This window comes from Eleutherodactylus coqui, chromosome 9, assembly GCF_035609145.1.
Source record: "Eleutherodactylus coqui strain aEleCoq1 chromosome 9, aEleCoq1.hap1, whole genome shotgun sequence".
NCBI classification, from domain to species: Eukaryota; Metazoa; Chordata; class Amphibia; order Anura; family Eleutherodactylidae; genus Eleutherodactylus; species Eleutherodactylus coqui.
In genome coordinates this window covers 129,665,932-129,679,860 of record NC_089845.1, presented here as the reverse complement: position 1 = coordinate 129,679,860, position 13,929 = coordinate 129,665,932, and the positions used below count along the sequence as shown (strand labels likewise).

At 43.6% G+C, this 13,929-nt stretch overlaps 1 protein-coding gene across 1 annotated transcript in view; it reads right to left on the bottom strand.

Annotated features, from left to right (window-relative positions):
- Positions 1 to 4,442: 4,442 nt before the first annotated feature.
- The window catches only part of SNX16 (sorting nexin 16), a 43,213-nt gene continuing 33,726 nt past the window's right edge, over positions 4,443 to 13,929 (bottom strand). Inside the window, exon 9 of the transcript XR_010786630.1 lies at positions 4,443 to 4,904. The gene's annotated coding sequence lies outside the window, so the exon portion shown is untranslated. The remainder of the gene's footprint in view (positions 4,905 to 13,929) is intronic.

Below are 13,929 nucleotides of genomic sequence, written 5' to 3'. Positions count from 1 at the left end.
AGATTAGCCACTTCTTAGTCTGCTTCTTCCTTCAAGAAATAGAAACACAAAAAGAAAAGAACATACAAACTCCACCCCAATGTTATCCTCAGATCTGAACTTAGGACTCCAGCAGTGCAAGTGCAACATTGCTAAATACTGAATTACCGTGCATCCTCTACTTTCTTCCTCTAGAGAAGAAACACAGGGAGAACATACAAACTCTATGCAGTTGTTGTCCTTGAACAGATTTGAACGTAGGACTTCAGTACTGTAAGGCATCACTGCTAACCACTATGCTTCCTCTACTTTCTTCCTACTCTGGAGGAGAACATACAAACTCAATGCAGATTTGAACCCAGGACTCCAGCACTGTAAGGCTGCAATGCTAACCACTGAGCCATATCCATTGATATCTCTAGCATTTAATGTATTGGTGATCTAGTGATCCAGTGCTCCCCAAACTTTTATAACTTTTTCTGATGCAGAATGTGAGCTTTAGTTTCTTAATATCTTGTTCACATTTGTTCTTACTGAACAGTCATCCCACATCTGACCACCAGGTGGCATTACCATCCTTAGCTGTGAGGTCTATTGAACATATTCATTTGTTTTTAATAATCTTATATATATTATTGATGCCTCAGCTGGGGAGTGTACATAAGAATTGCAACACTTGCCCAAAAGGAAATCCAGCACTCATTCCAAAAAATACTGAGCTTTACTCAAATGGACACATAAAGCATATAAGATTGTTCAAAACATGTCAGCAACTAGTGCTCCTAGTCAGTGCCTGAAAAAAAACAAAAAACAATTGTGTAATATACAGGGTAGAGTCAAAAATATCAACGAGCGCTACATCTCACTAGTGGTGTCCTATAGTGAAATAATAGCATACTTGAATAGGAAGGCACGGATGCGCTACGTCATGGTATGGCGCATGGACCCCGGAATATGGATTTCAATTTTGCCTTGTCGCCCCAGTAAGAGATAGAGAGTAAAACCCAAAGTTGAAGAGTTGAGTATGCTTTCCTTACTTCAGTCGTAGCAGCGGTCACACGGGACTTAAAGAGATGCGGAGAGTGGATTCCTGCTTCTCGCATGCTTTACAATTGGGTTTTATTCTCCATCTCTTACAGGGAACATAGTACAAAAATTGAAATGCCATGTTCCAGGCTGAGCCGTCATATAGTGTACAGAGCTGGATGAGTGTTTTAGACTCCACCCTGTACACTTAAATATACGAAGAATGCAAAAAAAAACAAAACTAACCAATGAATTAACTCGATATATAGATTACATATATGTAGTCTATATAAGAAACAAAGGGGGGGCATACATAAAATCCAGGGGAGCATACATAAAATAAAAAACTACAACTACAATAAAGCACACCAAAAAATAAACAGCAGCAAAACACCCAATAAGTGCAACTGCACAGGAAAGAGGCATCAGCACAAAAAAGTTAAAAAATCAAAAAAGATTCAAAGATTCAATATCTAGGTTAGTTTCCTTTATCTATGTAATCTAATCTAATCTATCTATCCTTAACTGACTAATTTTCAGCATTCATGGAGTTAATTCTTTGATGCAGACACCTTTGACGGGTCTTTCTTCTACTTTTACATGTATGTAAGAGCATATCCAATTAGCTGCTCCAAGCACGTCAGTCATCATGCATGTGTACTTGGGTGTCCGTATGACCAATGTCTGTATTTATGAGCACAGCGCTGGAATTTCTTCTGCCTTTATTTGTGATGATTCCCACATTTCCGTGCGTGCGCTAAACCAGCTGCATGTGATTATGCGGAGGATGGTGATGTGCTCAGATTGTATCTAAAGAAGGGGTCCTGGAACCCCAAAACTCAGAACCAGAATAAGTTTGGGATCAAATTATGTTAGATATATCGTTATAAGAGCACATTTCTGCTGAGAGCCTCCAAGTGCTTTTCTTATCTCGTAAGACACTTTCACTAAAAACAAACATAGAAAACACAAAGTGGTTTTCTCAATGATCTTCACATCAAGTCTCAGCTTCTATATAATAAACCGTCTATTTTGGGTAGACCATAAAGATCAATCCTGACTCCTCTATTCTCCCCCACTTTAATGGACGGGCCGGCTCTCTCAGCACACAGGCAATAAACTCAAAAAAAGTTTTAAAATGTTTTCAGAAACTCCATTAACATCAATTGCAAAATTCAGCATGCAGTTCCATCCAAGGCAGATATGTAAATGATTAGGAGTTGTGGTGTGATTAGATGAACGGTCTTGTTACCCGAGGCCCCAAAATTAGTTCCCTTGGCCTATAAAAGGCTCTCGGAGGCTCCTTGTGTGTAGTGACCTCTTCTTCTTCCGCTTGTGTAGAGCTTGTTGACCACTAGACGCCTCTACGACGCAGAGAAGAGATTTCACCCCGTTACCAGAGTCTGAGGAGGCGCATTACTGGGATGTGAGAAGCTGGATGGTCGTATCAATGAATTTTCCCACACCGGACGTTCTGACCAGACTGTTAGGAGGTGTCGGGGCCATTGGATGTGTGAGGGCACACATACAGGGCAACTGGGCTCAGAATGCCTTCGACAGACCACCAGTAGAGAGGATTGTCTAATCATCTGACAAGCACAAGCAGCTCCAACTGTTTCATTGTTCGCCATGTGCAGACCGGTGGCACAATCGCTACAGGCCCCTGTGTCTGTCAGAACCATTTCCAGGCGCTTGGCTGAAAGACATTTGGTCTCACACGCGCATTACACCATATGTACGGCCTTTGACATCCACCCACTATCGCCTCTGTTTGTAGTGGTGTCATGAACAACGAACCTGAACAGCTATGGAGTGGAACGCTCTTGTCTTCAGCAATTAATCCAGGTTGAGTTTGGCACTGACGACAGAAGTGTTCATGTTTGGAGAACCAGGGGTAAGCGGGGCAATCCTGTCTTTGACATGGACTGACACACTGTCCCGTGATTGTGTGGGGGGGCATCGCATATGACAGTCGGTCCCCCCCTAGTAATGGTACGAGGGACAATGACAGCCCAGTGATATGTTCAGGACATCCTGCAGCCACATGTGTTCCTCTCATGGCAGCTTCCAAGAGGCATTTGTCCAACAGGATAATGCTCGGCCGCACACACACAAGGGGGGTCACACTTCTGTGGCTGCCCGGTTGCCAGATTTATCACCAATAGACCATGTATGGGACTATCTGGGACACAAACTTCGATAGCCTACGAGTTTGCATGTTCTAGAGGCTTAGTTACAGCAAATGTGGACGGATATGTGGCAAGATACCATACAGAACCTGTATACCTCGATGTGCAGCAGTCTCACATGTTGTATCCAAGCTAGAGGTGGCCCAACAGGGCACTAGAGCCTCCATGCCCACCTGTATCACATCGTGCATCCAAGCTATAGGCAGTACAACAGGGCACTAGAGCCTCCATGCCTGCCTGTATCACATCTTGTATCCAAGCTAGAGGTGGCATAACAGGGTAGTAGCGCCTCCATGCGCGCCTGTATCACATCTTGTATCTAAGCTAGATGCTACCTTCAAGGGATCAGTTTTCCACAAAAAAATTATCCTTTTGCTCTGATATTGTAATCACTTCTATCTCCATTACAATCACACAGGGAAAGTTTCATTTGATTCTGAAAACTTCTAGGGGAGGGATGATTTTTGACAATCAGTATACATATTACTATTGGAATTGGTCCTTTGGGAGTTTTCCAGTGAAGCCTCATTATCACTTCTGTGGGAATTTTGGCCGGTGTTATGATCAGCGTTGCCTTGATCAAGAGCCTTATGTACTATATATTCCTCATGGATGACTGAAAAGTAGAGGTTTTATAAAGAATGTGTGTGTATTATTTGCATCTAATAGGACAGATTGCGGCACGCTTCACTACATACCATACAGCATTGCTTCAAAAGGGAAAATCCAGTACATCACAGAAAACACAATATGACGGCACACAGAGGGACCATGCACTTGACTTTGGTTGGGGTCTTTAGGATCCAGTGACCTTTTTCAGATGTGTGTCCAATAGAATACAAGTGTGCAAACACATAGAAAATGTAGTCTGAGGGCGAGCACCCACTGGCGTTTGCGTTTTCCGCGGGAAAAAAACGCAGCGTTTTCGCCGCATTTCCCGTGATTTTTCCGCACGTTTTCCGCGGCGTTTCCATTAATTTCCATTGACTTTCATGGGTGCATTAGGAGAAAAATAAGGACACATATGCAACTGACAGTTCCTATGTTAAAAACGCAAACGCAACGCAAAAAAACACCAGTGGACAGGAACACATGTTATCTCTATGCCTGTGCAGGAAAAACGCAAAACGCAGGTAAAAAAACGCCAGTGGGTGCTCGTCCTGAAAGAGAAGTTTTGTGCAACAGTCTGATATCGGCCACATGGCTGCATTGTAGTTCGGTAACAGGAATAATAAAACAGACGGCAGGTAATGTAGAATCACTTTAATATTAGTGTAACAATAACAGACAGTACAAAATCACAAACTAGGTGAAGCCGGTCCCGTTCACCAACCACATAGAAATAGTGTTCATGGACGTAGTTGGATCGGATTGTATTTTCACAGATTACCAAAAATAAGAGTTTCTTTGGAGTGAAGTGGTTTTTATTACTATAGAATAGCAGGAAGGATAGAATCCAGAGAGCAGGCACCCGGGATGTGGCGCCAATATACGCCTGTAGTGTCCGGCCACCGTCCCCATTAATAACAGGGGAGAGTTTTTATAGAATAGCATTTAGATGGATAAATGGGTCAGTCCTACGATCCCACATTACTTCGCTACAAGACTTGTATTGGTCGCTATTATCCTTGTCGACCCAAGACCTTATTGATCTCAATTTCTGTAATGGAAGGTTAGGTTTCTAGCCCGGGGGTAAGATTCAGATGGAACCTGGGTACGTAGAAGGAAACAAGATGTGAACAGCCACTTAACTACTAACTGTAGGCACTGTATGCGAACAGCAACTCAGAACATGAAAGGGGTTTTCCAGGACTTTCATATTGATGGATTATTCTTAAGATAAAATCAGTGGTGAAATGTAAGGTTCTGCACCTGGATAGATGTTAGTGTTACCCAGTGGTTTCCCATTTACAAGGAAAAGGACTTGGGGATTTAGTTAGCTATTAGATTAACTGGAGCAACCAGTGTCAGGCAGCTGCTGCCAAGGCAAATAGCATAATGGGGTGCATCAGAAGAGGTCTAGGGGCACATGACGAGAACATTGTTCTTCCTCTTTACAAGTCACTGGTCAGACCACCCATGAAATACTGTGGACAGTTTTGGGCACCGGTACTCAGGAAGGACAAATTGCAGCTTGAGCGGGTACAAAGGCAACAACTAAAGTATTAAATGGAATAGGTGGACTACAATACCCAGAGAGGATATCAAAATCGGGGTTATACTCTTTAGAAAAAAAAAAGATGGCTAATAACTATGTATAAATATATCAGGGGACAATACAGAGGCCTCTCCCATCATCTATTTATACCCAGGACTGTAACAAGGGGGCACCCTCTACGTCTAGAGGAAAGAAGGTTTCTACACCAACATAGAAGGGGGTTCTTTACTGTAAGAGCAGTGAGACTATGGAACTCTCTGCCTGTGGAGGTGGTGATGGAAAACTCACTAAAAGAACTCAAGAGGGGCCTGGAAGCCTTGAGCGTAATTGGTGACTATTACATGTAATATTATTACACAGAAGGTGCGGGGATTAGGAGAGTATTCGGATTGCTAGATTGGAGTTGGGAAGGAATTTTTATCCCTAAAATGAGGAAGAAAAGGCTCCTAGAAATACTGTTACTTTCTCACTCCCACCGCTCAGCTGACTGAAGTGGTACCGCTCCATACATTTTCTAGTGGCTGTGCCAGGTATTGCAACTCAGTTAACAACAGACCATCAATATTACAGTCCCAAAAAACACCTTTAATATAAATTGTCAGCAGGGCTCTAAATTAAAGCACTTCAGAATAAATTGTCTTTACTGGACAGTTACTAAGAGAATATGATTTGTACAAAGATGAAGTAAAGACCGACAAATGCATATTACTGACCCAGATCACAGGCACTCAATGATTCATGGGTAGGGAATGTAATGAATACATAGAAGGCGTGATCTGAGCTTAGTAAAACTCTTAGTGGATGCGCCACTTAAATAACACATTTCCTTCTGAGACCATCAGTACTTTATGCCATTTCACATCAGAAATGCTGGCACACGCCACTATTTGATAGTTTTCATACATCACTACTTGCCCGAAGAGGAGAAAAAAAAAAAAAAGCGGATGATGTTTTGAGATCTCCACTCACAACCACAGAACTGATGGACATAGAGTACAGCTCTCGGGTATATTCATAGATCATGAATGGCGCGGTGGTCACACATGGGCACTGCCACTTGAGGCACCAGGAAGACACAGGGTGCGACTTTCTCATGATTGCTGGAGGTCGAAGGGGTCAATCATTTATCACCTATTCTGCGGCTAGGTGAATTACTTTGGTGGGACTCCCTGTTTAGGACATATGCACATAATTCTCTAGGTTGCACGCTTGAAAAAAAAAAATAGACGCAAAACCACTTGAAAAGCACCTGTACACCAGTGCATTGTCCAATGTTCACGGAGCCAGCCCACCGCATGTCCTATTGCCGGTGAAAAGGGATGAGACTAGGACATGCAGCGGTTTTCTTTTGCACATGGCCCATCCATCCCTGTGAAAAAGGTTGACTTTGTGAATAGCCTCATAGGCTATAATGGACCCGTGTTCCGTCTGTGGAACATATGGACCAAAAATAGTTGACGGAATGGGCTTTAAATCGCAAGAAACATAAAATGAAGAGATATATTACACATCTGTATACCCAGCTTAAAAAGGTTAGGGGTTTTCTGCGCAAAAACTATTGATGACCTATCCACAAGGTAGGTAATATTTAAATCGCCAGGACCCGCTGCAGCCATCAGCTGATCGCCCGACCCACTGTCGGTGGAGGATAGGAGCTGAAGCTGGTTACTACACTTCCAGCACTTCTGCCTCGGACACCGGCGTTGGATGCAGAAGTGTAATAGGAGGCTTCAGCCCCCATTGATTACAATAGAAGTAAAGCCCGCGTTGGCTCGTCTGCTCCCAACCCCCATGATGATGATCGGCTACGCTGTACTGCTTCACCACTCAGAATCGCCGGTGATTACATATTGATGACCTATTCAGAGGCTAAGCAATCGATCGTTTTTGTCCAGAAAACCTCTTTGACGTGATGCCACAAACTGTATCCACTTCAAGTATGCGAAGTACTACTCTATACTGTCACAGGTGGCTGGAAGCCGAGCTCCAAACTACAATTTATTGGATCATTACAGGAAAAAGAACTAAAAAGAAAACAAGGAGTAAGAGGCACTTCAAGACAAGAAATATTACTAAAGTATAACCTACAGTCAATCCAGTAAAAATAAAGGCACTCGAGAAAGATATAAACTGCATTACGAACTTTGGCAAAGAGGAACTTTGATCATCTTTTGAATGGACATGGTAGTATTATTAGCGACCTTCGGGCCAGGTTCACACAGGATAGATTTACAGCCAAAAAAGTAATCCTGGGTGAACGCATCCATGAATAATGTATAAAAACACACAAAAAGGAATAAAACTGGATGAATTTGGTCTAAGCTTAAAAGGAATAAAGGAAAGCCAAAGAAAAATTGAAATCCACTCAAAAGAAACAAAAACAGTCGCTAACTTTCCCACAGCTCCTGTTCTGATGATGTCCGATTCCCCTGCTTCTCCAGCAAGGACATGTGACCACTGCAACTAACTATCGGCTGTATGTAGCTCAGCTGGTAGTGGTCACATATCCCGGTGATGGCAGGTCATCGCTGGAGCTAGAAGAGTGCAGTTGGCACTGGACACTGTCAGAACAGGAGCTGCGGGGGATCGGGTGAGGAGAGGAGGACTTTTTGTTTTTGCACAGTGCTGAGCAGATTTGAATTAAATCTTTAGTCCCCGGACTATTCCTTTAAAAGGATTATGCAAACAATCACAAAATGATGTAACATTCTAAACGTAGTGTTAAAAGTCAAAAAAAAAAATTCCATAGACATACAGTAAATTTAGTGGGAATTTATTATAAAAACTCTGTAGAGGGAGTTAATCACAGTTACCAAATGAAAACTACTATGAAGCTAAAGGGGGTATGCCATGAAAAAAAGTTATCCATGAAAGTTGATGAATGTATGTTTGTTGGGGGCACCATTGATCACTAATCATCTATTGGACTGCCCCAGTCAATGTTTATGGTACTGACAGATACCTGAGCACTATCAATCCCCTAGACTTTGAGTGGAGTGGCAGTGCACAGGTAGGCCCAGGGCCCCCATTCAAGCTCCTCAAACACAGGGGGCTCAAGACCTTCATTCTAGTGATCAGCAAGGTCCCTGGGCAGGCTTTTGTTGGATAACTCTTAGGGTGCATTCACACAAACGTATATCGGCTCGGTTTTCACGCCGAGCCGATATACGTTGTCCTCGTGTGCAGAGGGGGGAGGATGGAAGAGCCAGAAGCAGGAACTGAGGCTCCCGCCCCCTCTCCACCCCTCTGCACTATTTGCAATGAGAGGAGGCAGGACGGGGGCGGGGCTAAGGTCCGGAAAATAGCCCCGCCCCATCCCGCCTCTCCCCATTGCAAATAGTGCAGAGGGGCGGAGAGGAGGCAGAGAGGGGGCGGGAGCACAGTTCCTGGCCCTGGCTCTTCCATCCTCCCCCCTCTGCACATGAGGACAACGTATATCGGCTCGGCGTAAAAACCGAGCCGATATACGTTCGTGTGAATGCACCCTTAAGGATACAGGTCTAATAAATGGATATGAGACGACCTAGTAGTGTCAAGAATAAGAAGGATCAACTTAAAAGTGAGCTTGGCATCCCCAGACGTTCCAAGGATCTTATTATCCCTTAGTAGGTGCATACATGGAGAAGACTAATGATGGAGCTATTTTGATCCCTTTTAAGTGTGTACAAGCATTTTCATACATATAAAGGCACTCAGCCATTCAGCGATTGACTTTGTCATTGAACTACAGACAATATATATTCTAAAGTACTCCTGGTACTTACTCCATTTCCGTTATATACTAATGCAACATAACAATTATAATGCATTTAGCAGTGATTCTAATGGGCCGTCTGCCCTTCATCTAAGGCTGCATTAACGTAGACAATATGGCTTCATTCACTGGGCTCCAATCTTGTAGTCCGAATGCAGGAAAGACAAAAACAAAATCCCAACAACCTAAAAACTCAAATTAAAAAATATTAAAATAAGCCTTTTCCAGCTCAAATGGGATGGCAGCAATTATATAGTTCATGGATGGAGCTACAATATATAATCTGGCACTTGTAAATTTTCACATTTCTTGGCTGAAAACAAGAGCAGAAGTATACCGCTCAGAGAGCACATAAATGTCCGCTAATTAAAGGGAATGTCCAGGGTTAGAACATGGTCGCTTTCTTCCAAAAACAGCACCACACAGGTCCATCAGTTACCTCCAACATGGCAGTTTGGCTACATTGAAGTGAATGGAAGTGAGCTGCAGTACCACACATAACCTAATGGAGCGCTGTCTTTGAAAGAAAACAACCCCTTTGTTCTAATTCTGTACAACCCCTTTAAAAAAGCAAAGTTGCAGCTTTTGATTTTATTCTTTCAATCAGGGTTTGTAGCATTTTTGACTGCACAGAAAGTACAGAAGTTAGGGCTAACACGTGTGTATTTTGGCTGCATAATACACAGTAAATATGCTCATAATTTACGCACCCCTAGCTTATAACCGTGCGTCTTACGCACCAGAATAGGTCATGCTGCGCTTTCACCCATATGTGAAAGAATTCTGGTCTGAATGGCCCAATGGAAATCAATGGGCTTACAGCACTGCCTAATACGCAAACATACTCCCTTAAAATTACCAGAGCACCAAGAGACCCTCTAAGATAGTCCAGGCCCGAAAACCATCAGGATAAGCTGTGGCTTGTTTAACCCCTTGAGTGGCACGCCCGGAAATTTTCCGGGACGAGCTCCACTGCTCATAGCAACATAGCCCGGAAGATTTCCGGGCTATGTATCACTATGGGAGCTGCAGAGCACAATGCCACAAGCTGTAGCAGTGTGCTCTGCCTGCACAGACCCACATAGAGCAGTGCAGGACTTTGAAAAACCAGCAGAAGATATTGCCGACATGCCGGCAATCTCCTGGTTTGTTTACAGGTTGCCATAGAGACCATCGGCTTGTCAGAAGCAAGCCGATGGTCTCTGTGACAGGGAGAGCTTGGTGCTTAGCTGTCAGAGGACAAGCAGGCACCAGCTCTTACAGCAGAGATCAGAGAAAACCTCCGATCTCTGCTGTGTTAACCCTTTACATGCTGCAGTCTATGTGACTGCAGCATGTAAAGGGCTGTCACTGCAGCATGTAAAGGGCTGTCACTGCAGCATGTAAAGGGCTGTCACCATCGGACCCCCGGAATGTGATCAGGGGGTCCTGATGGGTCCCTGTGGAAGTCCCCTAAAGGGACAAAAAATTAAAATTAAAAAAAAAAAAAAAAGTTAAAAAATTATTAAAAAAAATATAATAAAAACACTTGTCTCCCTTTACTTTGTAAAAAATCAAAAATACAATCACACATGTGGTATCCGTGCGTCGTAATGACCCAGAGAAGGAAGTTAATACATTATTTAACCCCTTAATGACATGGCCCCTTTTTTTCTTTTTTCCCCATTTCTTTTTTTCCTCCCCCGTTTAAAAAAATCACAACTTGTCCCGCAAAAAACAAGCCCTTATATGACCTGATCAATGGAAAAATGAAAAAGTTATGGCTCTTGAGACGCAACTGCAAAATTAGTTGAAATTCAATGATTAGACCATTTTAAAAAACCTGCCCTGGTGGGCACGACAGGGTGGTAGGAAACCCGCCACTCAAGGGGTTAAAGGGGTTGTGTAGGAATTTAAAAAAAAAAAAAAAGAGAAAGGCCACCATCCAAGAGGCCTATCCTAGATGGACTGAATGCAGCTCTGGTTCGGGAGAGGGCACACTCCTATCAGGCCGAATAGCACATAAAAAAGCCCAAAATATTATGGAGGCGATACTTTTATTGCCCAACCAGAAAAATTATATAAACAAGCTTTCAAGGCTACTAGGTTTCTGCATCAGGCTTGGTAGCCTTGAAAGCTTGCTTATATAAATTTTTCTGGTTAGCCAATACAGGCATCGCCTCCAAAATAATTTTGGCTTTTTGATAATAGAGTGTTTAGTATGATAGATTTTTCTGGTTAAGGCCGGGTGCGCACTTACCAAGTGTGTGCATTGTGCCTACGAGGTTATGGCGTTACTCTGCAAAGCTTCATAGGCTATAATGGGGCCCCGTGCTACCCGTGAATCAACACGGACAGCGCACAGAACCAAATAGGCTAGTGCGATGGAGGTCTAACATGGTGCTAGTGTGATGGAGGCCTAACATGGTGCTAGTGCGATGGAGGCCTAACATGGTGCTAGTGCGATGGAGGCCTAACATGGTGCTAAGTGTGATGGAGGCCTAACATGGTGCTAGTGCGATGGAGGCCTAACATGGTGCTAGTGCGATGGAGGCCTAACATGGTGCTAGTGCGATGGAGGCCTAACATGGTGCTAGTGCGATGGAGGCCTAACATGGTGCTAGTGCGATGGAGGCCTAACATGGTGCTAGTCAGTCGTAGAGCAAAAATAGTGTTACCAAGCTTAATAGAAGCGAACAGCATAGCGAAGTCCCAACCCAACTGCAACCCCCCCTCCGCGCTCTAGACCCGCATGCACCCATCCTAGTTTCAGCCCAGGGAGGGTTTCTCAAACTGCAGGGAAGGCGGCCATTTTTTTCAATTCCTACACAATCCCTTTAAAATGAAATCTGCCATTGTTGTGTTATAAATGGAAGCCCCGATGCTAATGTGAACAGAGCGATAACCTCACTTTGGATTTTTTTTTACCAAAAGTCTCTCTTCCATTACAATTGTAATATTATATATTTTCTACAGCCATCCCAGAATCTGGAATATCGGATAATATTTATTGTCGGATTAAAAAAATAAAAAACCTAGCAACATTCATTTATTTTTTTTAAAATACTTTTAGGCTAGTCTCACACGAGCGAGTGCGATATTGGCGCGAAAAAAAATTGCGGCAATACCTCATATCTGCTCATGCGATGTCTGAGCGTCAGCGATACTTTTTGCTGGAACATAATCTTGCATCGTATCACTGCTGCCCGCGATAGATGGCAATAGGAGTTTCTAATGTTAAAACTGCATCGCACGAACATCGCAAGTTCGTGCGATGTGATAAAGCGGAAGCTCCATAGGGAAACATGGGCGAGGAGAAAAAAAAGGCTTATTGCAGCAAGATCGTACGTGCCACGATTTTTTTTTTCACGCTACATTGCAAACGGGGAAACAGCGCACATGTGAAGGAAGCCATTGGGATACATGGGCTTTATATTCCAGCAATTTCACGCGCTCTCGCATTACCGGAAAATTGCGCAATATTATTGCCTTTGTAAAACCAACCTTACGCAGTCACTAAAAATACCACACATCAATAAACAGTGGAATAAAAAGGATTTAGCACAGCGAGAAACGTAAGGTGCCCACATGTCTTACCGAAAGCTCAGCCCGCCTATATGAGCAGCGCTACAGAAGGGGCGCGATGACTGCAGCGAGCGGAACTTCCATGTTGTACAGGCAGGTACGTATATTTCCTCTACATCTGAATGTGCAGTTTGTGAATTTTCCTACATCCGAACTTTTTAATGAGTTTTCCTGCACTCTGCTGCTCTCCGGAGAGTATTCATTTAGTAGCAGGGGAATTCGGCGCATATTCCATTCTTTTCCGACACTGGAACCTGCGTTGCCCTTGGCTAACAGCATAAAACTATTTCCCAGATGGTAATAAAATGCGAGCGGCTTCTCCGTGCCACATTCCTCCCGGATGATCTACTACCATTTATTCTGACACAAGGGATTTTAAAAAGTTGCGAGTTTAACAGAATCCTACCCAAATTGTTATCCGATTTACTAATGAAAATACAGTAGAGCCGCAGATAATACACAGAGGGAAGAATGGCGCAGCTAAGACGCAGTTGTTATATAATATCACTGCTAGGTACACGATCCGATTCTGCTAAACGAAGAACTCATCACATGACCAGTAGGATTCAGATCTAGTCCGTCATTAAAGGGGTTGTCTGCTTACCGGATAGAGCTCCGAAACAAAGATAGCATTACTTACCAGTCGCAGGGATCCAGCGCTGCAGCTCCACCATCCTCCTGGTATTTGTTGTGGAAGAGGTAGTCACCGGAAGTCACTTGATCACTGCAACCAATCAGAGGCAGCAGAGTCATCATCCGTTTTCCTGACATCAGCGCTCACATCCTGGGTGCCATGATGTCATTTCCTCTAATTGGCTGCAGTAGTCAAGTGACTTCCAGTGACAACATTTTCCACAACCAACACCGGGAAGATGGTGGGGCAACAGGGCTGGATCCTCGCGGCACAGGAGGGTGAAGTTATTGTGCTTTTTTTTTTTTCTTTGAGATTTTAACAGAGTTTGAGCCATAAGGGTAATGTCTGGTTACCGGACAACCCCTTTAGGCACGGCTGATGCAACCTGTAGGGATGGGGTGCAAATACACGACAAGGGGGTGATGTACACATCAGTCTCTAGCGATCAGCTACTTTAAAGTGAATACGCAACATTCATGAACCTTAACCCTTTCCAATCCACTGTCTGACGTCTAAAGACATTATGATTTAAGGCTGTACAGCTCCGATGTTGGAAGACGCCCGTCGGGGTTCTCTTACTGTATATTGCCAGCCTCTCTGCTCTGCTCTCTGTTGAAAAAAAAAA